The 9,466-nt window shown below is 34.8% G+C and overlaps 1 pseudogene; it reads left to right on the top strand.

Annotated features, from left to right (window-relative positions):
• Positions 1-1,426, top strand: part of LOC109609820 — a 7,201-nt pseudogene extending 5,775 nt beyond the window's left edge.
• The last annotated feature ends 8,040 nt before the right edge of the window (positions 1,427-9,466 follow it).

Genomic DNA, 9,466 nt, shown 5'->3' with positions numbered 1-9,466 from the left:
TTGTATTTTATTATTATTTTATTATATATTTTAATATATATTACATTTAAATAATATTATTTTAATAATATTTTATCATTACTTAATTACTTGATTTACATAAATAGTAATTTTTTGTTTTACATTAGTTTCAATAACAATATGAATAGTTTCATATAAAAGGGTTTACATAATTATTTATTATTATTTTAATTCTTTTTATTTTTTATTAATTACTTAAATGTTTAAAAGTAACTTTAAATGTTTTAAAGAGATAAACGAGAGTAATATAAATTAAAATAATTTATATTATGTAAATATTAGTACAAATAATATATATATATATATATATATATATATATATATATATACTATATCATTGTCGCGACGTCAAGTGCATAAATATTTTTTTCTAACTTATTAACAGTTTTTACCTACACAATCGTGACGTTACCTAGTAGCGTCCTAGGTAGCATATATTCGTTTCAAAAACGTGTCACAAATGTTTTTTTAAAACGTTTCATAACCGACTCTTGAAAACGTTTCTTATCGAATAAAATGTCCACTTGAAGAATGTTAAGTGATACGTTTCTCTTCTGATAAAAACTCCGTTTAAAAAATGTTTAAAATACGTTTTTTTCTTTTATTCGTCAAATGTTTGTTTTTTGGAATTGTTTAATGGAATTAATAAATTTATAATTAATAATTTAATAAAATTAATAAAATAATACATTCATACACACTCTCTAAAAATGAATCAATGTATTATCATTGAAAACAGTAAACAGAGTCACTGATACAGCAGTTATAAGTTATTATAGCACTGTAAATCAATAATATTTCACTAAAAGAATTAGTAATATTGACTGTAATTGACAATAGAGGAACTTTAGATATTAAATCGATTTTATAAGTCGGATAAATAAATGTCCGGCGAATAAACGAAAATGATGAATCTATTCATTACATATTAAAGATGTAAAATAAATCATCATTTATTTAACATTCATGTTCTAATATGCATATAAATATAAATAAAATTTTTAATTTTATACGAAATAAATAAATTAATATTACTGATTAAAGCAGTCAATATTACTAATTCTTTCAGTGAAATATTATTGATTTACAGTGCTATAATAACTTATAACTGCTATATCAGTGACTCTGTTTACTGTTTTCAGTGATAATATACTGATTCATTTTTAGAGAGTGTGTATGAATATTATATTAATCCAATATTTTATTAATTCCATATAAAAAAGCAAACTTTTAACAAATAAAAAAAAAGTATTTTAAACATATTTAAGTATTTTAAACGTATTTTAAACATATTTAAGAATTTTGTATTGATTATTGATACATATATTTCAGAACGACGGTGAACACAAAAGAAATAAACTTGCCTGCTAAAGCTGCTCTCGTTCTTGCTTCAAAAAAGAAGTAAGGTAGATCGTAATATTTAAAATATTTTATGAAAATTTATATTGAAACAATTATAACTTTTTATACTATTTTTATGTTTTGTATATCAAAATAAATGTAAAATATATAATAATAAATAATATATAATATATATAATAATATATATAATAATAAATTAACGTGTTGACCAGTTGGTATGTATGGATTCAATTATAGCATCAAATATATATTCATATCATTTGTTAATGATTTACTTATACGTATACATGAAGAGAATAAACAATTCTTTAATATATGAACAGATGTTAAATAAAAGGATGCGCATTTGGTAACATATTTATATATTTATATATTAATAAACATATTTATATATTAATTTTGTATTAATTATAAATATTATGTTTCATTTTATATGTATTTACAATCAGAATGCATTCTTTATATTTTATACATTAAATTTAAGAATTCTTAATCTATTATACAGTTTAAAAATATATTTCTTTTTTGGGAAAAGAATAATTCTCCACTTTTCTATAATGTATTTTTAGCTATTATAGTATTTTATTATGTCGTAATTTTAAAAGAATTGTAAGAGATTCTGATTGTAAAGTTAAAGTTGTTGAAAAAAATTATATTAACATATTTTATTATATTGTAAAGTTATGTTAACTATGTAATAATTATATTTTTTTACTATCAGGTATTATTATGTGCACACAAATTATTTAGATTATTAATTGTAGAAAATAATGTGATCTTTTTTGGACATCGTTTATGGCATCGTTACATATATTATATTGCTATTATATTATCGATATATTATCACTATATATTATATAATTTAAAAAATATAAGATTTATGAATAATACTTAAATGTAATCCTTGTGTTATTTCCGAGTTTAATCTAAAGCAATACACAAAAGATTGCAGATTAATGTAAAATTTTCATATTTCAATATTTCTTTTTTAAATTTGAGATTTTTTTCATAAATTTATAGTAATTTATTAAATAATAAGTAAGTAATTTATTAAATAATAAATAACATACGAAGATAAATAATTCGTGTTTCGTATTTTAATTTTTTATAAAAATTTCATAGTTATTACAGTTTTCGCATTCTATCAGGTATTATTAAGTACTTTTTCTACTATCAGGTATAAATAATTTACTTAACTAATTGCAGAAAATAATGTATTTAGCTTTTTTAAATACTACGTATGAGATACATTGCCAAGTGTGTTATCGTACCGCGATAATTATAGTGAAATAAAATTTCCAAGTCGCGCTTAAATGCAATCCTTGTATCATTTCCTGATCTAGTCTAAAACAATATAGAACAGAATATTAGTTGATTATGGCAATGTTCTGTATTGTGTGTATGCATAATATTATTGATAAAGATTCTGCCATTTATATAGACTTTGTGACTAATTCCGCGATATTTTAACAAAAGTCATTTATCGCAGTGCTTGATTGATGACTATGAAAACGTTCACATTGTTATAGTAATTAAACCATTTATTTTGTGCCTGTCAATTATTTGATTTTTTCGAACGTAAAGATATTGTAACATACATTAACAACTCATAAGAAAGTAACTGATTTTTTTAGCTATTAATGTACATATAAGTAATTTTTAAATTCGTAAAGTACAAACGGCATCATGTCGCTTAGTGACAATTAGCTGACAATTCATTAGCCGAGATTTTCAATAAATCATGATGGAACAACACTGTCACACTTAGTTACGTAACATTTTAAAAATGTGAGAAAACTTTCAATTCTTTTACACATATCAACAAGGCTAAAAATGGTATATAAATTTATCATGAAAATTACTTAGGATGGAATAATATCAAACTGAATTTTTTCTCAAGTCTTTTCAAGTAGTGTCTTCACACTTAAATATTCCAAATGTAATTCAGATCAAAAAATGTATTACATCTATGTTATTTTTAAAAGATTTATTTCTGCAAAATCGCGAAGTATTCGTATTTCAGTAATGTAATTTTTGACGTAATGTAATTTTGTATCCACGTTTATTCGAGTCGCCAGCTTAAGCGACAAGCGTATCGTAGACATCGTATACGGACAGCGTCGTGGTCTCGCTCTGACTAGCGATGGAAAGGTAAATAAAAGATTATGCTATCACAATGATAACGATAATAATCATTTTCATAAAGTAAACAATTGTTTGTTATTTAAGTGTATGCTTGGGGAAAAAAGAATTGGGAAGAAAATGATTCGGAAGAAAGTGATTGGAAAGAAAATGATAGTCAGGTTGTTAACGAAAACATAACTAATTTTAGTGTACCGTGGCAGGTGAAACATGAATTGGAGAAAAGGAAAGTTGTCCGTATCGCGTGTGATTCAAATTTTAACATAGTTGTAACTGACGAAAGTAAACTATATGGTTGGCGCGATAACAAGAGCATCCAGATTATATTCGACCGTGCAAAATATTATAAATACCCACGCGAAATTATCAGAATCTCGGATAAAATAGGTAAATATTTTTCAAATTTATGTCTGATATTTCATCTCTAAGAATGTTTAAGTATCGAACATCTTCATGAGATATTTGTAAGGATTGTCGAGCGGCAATAATCATGTACTTCGACTTAATGAGAACATTATTTATTTGATAGAGGTACACTTAAAACTGTGCGGCCGGACCGACGCCACGCTACCTCGACACACGTGGTCGCTTCTTCCCGCGCGCGCTCTCCCTCGTGTATATATGCCGACTGACGCCACGCTGACGCAACACTACCCTCTTGTCTTGCCAGCGCCCCCGCCTTCCATGGCGTACCAGGGTCATGTACCCTACAATAATCTGGGCGCGTAATTTGGTTTTTCTTTGGTATCACGTTCATCTCACAATTCGGCCTTTCCTGATCATTTGTCCGGCCTCGGACACGGTAGTACAAACAAGATAATAGAGTATAATGAATAAGTACAAAACAATCTTAACTACTGCTTATCAACTAATCTTTGGTCTCTGATAAGTGTTTTAGGTATAGTCAGGCGATTTCGTCACGCCAGGGTCTAATGTTGCAAGCTTCCCATGTTCCTTCGTAAGGGCGACGTGATGTTTGGTAATTCTCTACATCTCTAATTATGTATCTATCATTTCTGAGAATCTTATATACCTCATAAGGTCCTTTGAACTCGGGGATGAGTTTCTTCGGCGCCCCCGGAGTATTATCAAAATTTCGGATCCCCACGTAATCACCTTCCTTGTACTGACGTGGCTCTTTTCTACTCTTGTCAAAGTAACGCTGATTGTATTCTTGATTCTTTGAAATATTCTTAGCGGCCCTTTCGCGTATCACTTCGAGATCACGGGTTTCTGGTGTAGCCTTTTCCTCTAAGTACTCCTTGATTCCATCAATGCTCGGGCCTCGCTGGTCGACTCCAAACAATAAACGACTTGGTGTATCTCCCGTGGATTTATTTATCGTGTTGTTGATCGCGAATTCTGCTTCCGCTAGCGCCTTATACCAATACTTTCCGGCATTATTATCAACTACTTTGGCAAGGAGCGGGCCTAACACACGGTTAATTCGTTCTACCTGCCCATTCGCTTTAGGAGATCCCGTAGCTATCAACACGTGTCGAATGTTATTTTCCTTGAGAAATTCTTCAAACTCATTTGAGGTGAAACAAGTCCCTCTATCGCTCACTATAGTATGAGGGCGGCTATAGTTAGCGAAATGCTGCCTTAGACAATCGATGGATTCCCTTGAAGTTGTAGTCTTAGTAGCATACAATTTAATGTACTTCGTGAATGCATCGACGATCACTAAAATGTGTTGTTTGATCAAGTGTCTTCGATCTATAGGTCCCATATGGTCGATGTGAAATGTCTGAAACGGTACATTACCTTTAGGTATACTATGCAGAAATCCTTCAGACTTGCCTGTAGATGGAGTAAACGCAATACATTTTAAACAATTTCGAACATGATTCTTAACCTTAATACGCATTTGCGGAAACCAATAGGTCTTATCTATCGCGCCGCACGTTTTTTCTGGACCGAAATGTCCCATTTCGTCATGATACTTTCGCAATACATGACTTTCCATTTTTTCCGGTACATAGAACCGTAACTCGCCATCTCTTTTTCGGTATACGAGTCCATTTCGCATCTCGTATTGTCTATCTTGAGATTTCTCAAGTTTCCCTCGTAGTTCTCGGATTTTGGGATCGCGATTTTGACTTAACGCTAGTTCTAACTCGAGTGGGTTATCCTCAATAACCAGGATGTTTGTGGCGCGGCTGAGAGCGTCTACGTGTTGCATTTTGGTGCCGGCTCTGTGTTCCAGAGTATAATCATATTCCATAAGCTCGACAGCCCACCTTTCTATTCGTGGACACACATCCTTCTTATCTAAAGTCATTTTCAACGACGCACAATCCGTAACGATCTTAAACTTAATGCCATGCAAGTAGATGCGAAATCGGCGAAGTGCATAGATAACTGCGAGCGTTTCTAATTCAAAACTATGATAGCGGCTTTCAGTATCGGTCGCCCGTTTTGAAAAATACGAGACCGGGTGAAACTTCATATCTGTTTTCTTTTGCATAAGAGAGGCGCCAAAACCGTGCGAACTAGCATCTGTATGAAGTTCCGTCTCATCATGAGGACTGTATATACTAAGTACAGGTGCTTCCTGCAGTTTTCGCTTAAGTATCTGAAACGCTTTTAGTTGTTCTTTCCCAAACTTAAATTCCACGTTTTTACGGAGTAATTCATGAAGTGGTTTTGCGATAACGGAGAAACCTTCAATAAATTTTCGAAAATACGAAGCCATCCCGAGGAAACATTGCAGACTTTTCAAATTTTGTGGAATTGGATATTTCTCGATTGTCTCAATCCCTGACTTGTTTGGCTGAATTCCGATTTTAGAGATACGATAACCTAAGAACTCTATCTCTGTGCATAAAAACTGACATTTATCGAGTCGGAGCTCCAACAGATTATCAACTAAGCACTTGAACAACTGCTTTAAGACCTTAAAGTGATGCTCTAACGTAACGGTTGCGACCAATACATCGTCCATGTATACGACAATGTCTCCGGATCTAATCAATTCTACTAACGCTTCGTTTACAAATCTCTGAAATCTCGACGGTCCTACTTTGAGTCCGAAAGGCATTCTTCTATATTCGAAAATCCCGTACGGTGTCGTAAATGCAGTATATTTTATCGATTCATCCGCGATTCGAATATGAAAGAACCCGTCTTTCAGATCAAGAATACTGAAATACTTTTTATCTCTAAGTACGTCAATTTGGTCCTCTATTAACGGAAGAGGATAATTATCGCGACGCAGGACTTTGTTTAACACACGATAATCCACACAAAGTCGGAGTTCATCATTCTTTTTCTTTACTAGAATAATAGGGGAAACATATTCGGATTTACTAGGCTGAATGATTTTCCTCTCCAGGAGATCGTCTAATATTTTCCTCAACTTTTCCTTTTCAGAAACGGAGACTCGACGTGGGTTAAAGTGAATGGGGTTTCATTCGTCAGGCTTAATTTTAACTCCATGTCGACTTTTGGACTAATAGACCTTGCGGGCTCAACGTATTCCGACCTAAAGAGTTCTCGCAAACTAATCTGTGCTTCACGAGATATTTCGGGATTGATACCAAGAGAATCTAATGCCGTGTCGCGCGGATTATCTACTTCTACGTTCAACAGCTCATCTATCACTTGAACTTCCAGTTTCCTCAGACCCAGACCGAATTTCTTCAATACGTCGCGACCTAACACTACCGGGTATACCATAGTCGTATCCGGAACAACTAGTGTTGTTATATTATTTTTTGTTTCGTTATCGATAGTGATATTCAGCCGTATATACCCGATAATCCGTAACGGTGAGTAGTTTATACCATGATAATTTCCCGAGTGTGTACCGAAAGATTCTACTGCTTCTTTCAACGCGAAACTCTCTTTATAAAACTGACTTTACTACCTGAATCCATTAGCGTGTTTAATCTAATCTTATGATTTGTATCGGGAAGACTTGTGCAGTTTATTTCGTAGTCGACGTCTTTAAAAAATGTCTCTTCGTCCTCCTCGCAGCCGAAGATGGAGTAGACTGGATTTTCCTTCTCGTTGACAACTGCAACCTCCGTTGATGACGTAGTCTTCGTTGGACAGTCCTTGGATATGTGGCCCATCTCACCACACTTGAAACACGAGCCCTTCTCGCGCTTAGGTTGACGACAGTCAGAAGCGATGTGCCCTAGTTTGTTACAGTTATAACAACGAGGATTTTTCAGTTTTCCTTCGTCGTTTTTCGCTTGATTTTCTCCTTTTTTCTCCATTATCCTTTTGTGAATCAGCTGATTTACGTCGTGCTTTCCCGTCGGTCGTGAATCTCGTTTCGTATTGTTTTTCACAGGTGTTCGCAAGGATACTTTCTCGAAGGTTCGTAACATATCTTCCTTCTTCTGGAACTCCTTCATTCGTGCTAAGTCTTGTAGATGGTCACTCGGAATGCCATCAATTAAATAATCGACCATTTCCTCTTCGTCGATAGGAACGTCTTTTGCCAAGATTATTTTATCGTGGAAATAATCTGCAAAATTCTCGGATGGTTTCCACTCTCTTGCCTCGAATTTCTTCCTCATGGCTACACGTAACGGACGATGATCATACATTTTCCGGAAGCCGTCCATTATTTCATCAAGAGTCATGGCAATCGTGTTTTCTGCCTGAAACCAGCTCTTCGCTTTTCCTTTTATTTTGTTGCTAACGAGCAGTTTAGCACGGTCATCATCGAGACGATAGGTTGCACACAATTGACGGACTTGTTGCTCCCATTTTCTAAACGTACCTGCACTTCCGTCGAAGAATCCCACTAGTTCCAACATGGCGGTGATGTTCTCTGTTCTGCGTGCCCCCTCGGCTACAGGTGGTGTGGCTCTTCGTAGTTGTTCGTTCTCCCGTCTAGCGATCTCTAACTCTCTTCTCAGGAGTTCGTTTTCACGACGCTCAAATTCGAGTTGCATGTCGCGATAACGGCGCTCTAATTCATCGCTATTTCGGCGGTCACGATTTCTGTTCTCTCTTGGGCCTTCTATTGTTCTTTCTTCGTTACCGTCATCTTCTTCGTTCGCGGTCAATGCTACTTCCTCGTCCGATAGATCCTTATCTGAGGCGGTCGTTGGGCACTCGGCGCAAGCAACGGAATTCATCCACGTGCCACTCGTGTCGTCTTTATCCAGACGCGCGATGAGATCTACCTTGCGTCCGTGCACCGGCAAGTCTCGTCTTCGTAATTCGGCCTTAGTTGAGTTATCGAAAACTTCTTCGGATCCATTGTGATTTCGTTCCGTTCGTTGACCGTTTTTTTCGGATTTTCTGAGTATGTAACGATAGCACGTGTCTCTCACGCGGCGACTCAACCAATAACGGAAGATGGCTGACGCAACTTCTTCGAGTTTCTTAAGTTTCCTTACGTGTGCTAGCGTCCTAATCCCGCTTCTGATTTTTGTAAGGATTGTCGAGCGGCAATAATCATGTACTTCGACTTAATGAGAACATTATTTATTTGATAGAGGTACACTTAAAACTGTGCGGCCGGACCGACGCCACGCTACCTCGACACACGTGGTCGCTTCTTCCCGCGCGCGCTCTCCCTCGTGTATATATGCCGACTGACGCCACGCTGACGCAACACTACCCTCTTGTCTTGCCAGCGCCCCGCCTTCCATGGCGTACCAGGGTCATGTACCCTACAATAATCTGGGCGCGTAATTTGGTTTTTCTTTGGTATCACGTTCATCTCACATTATTGATGTTTCAGTTAAGGTGGTCTGCGGAGACGGGCATACATTGGCGTTCACAAATAAAGGAGAAATCTATGCTGGGGCTCGAACTTATTTCGACAAGGTGTAAATAGCAACCAGAAACCTTCCGGACCGATCGTGGTAACTTATGAATTATTAATAAAAAGCTTTTTAATAATTGCCATGATGAGTGAAACAAGAAACGAAATAATAAGGAAAGATATGATCGACAGGTAAACATCCCCGAG

The sequence above is a fragment of the Camponotus floridanus genome, unplaced genomic scaffold, assembly GCF_003227725.1.
Source record: "Camponotus floridanus strain SB8 unplaced genomic scaffold, Cflo_v7.5 scaffold17, whole genome shotgun sequence".
Classification (NCBI taxonomy): Eukaryota; Metazoa; Arthropoda; class Insecta; order Hymenoptera; family Formicidae; genus Camponotus; species Camponotus floridanus.
The sequence above is the reverse complement of the archived record's forward strand: the minus strand, read 5'-3'. Positions and strand labels throughout refer to the sequence as shown.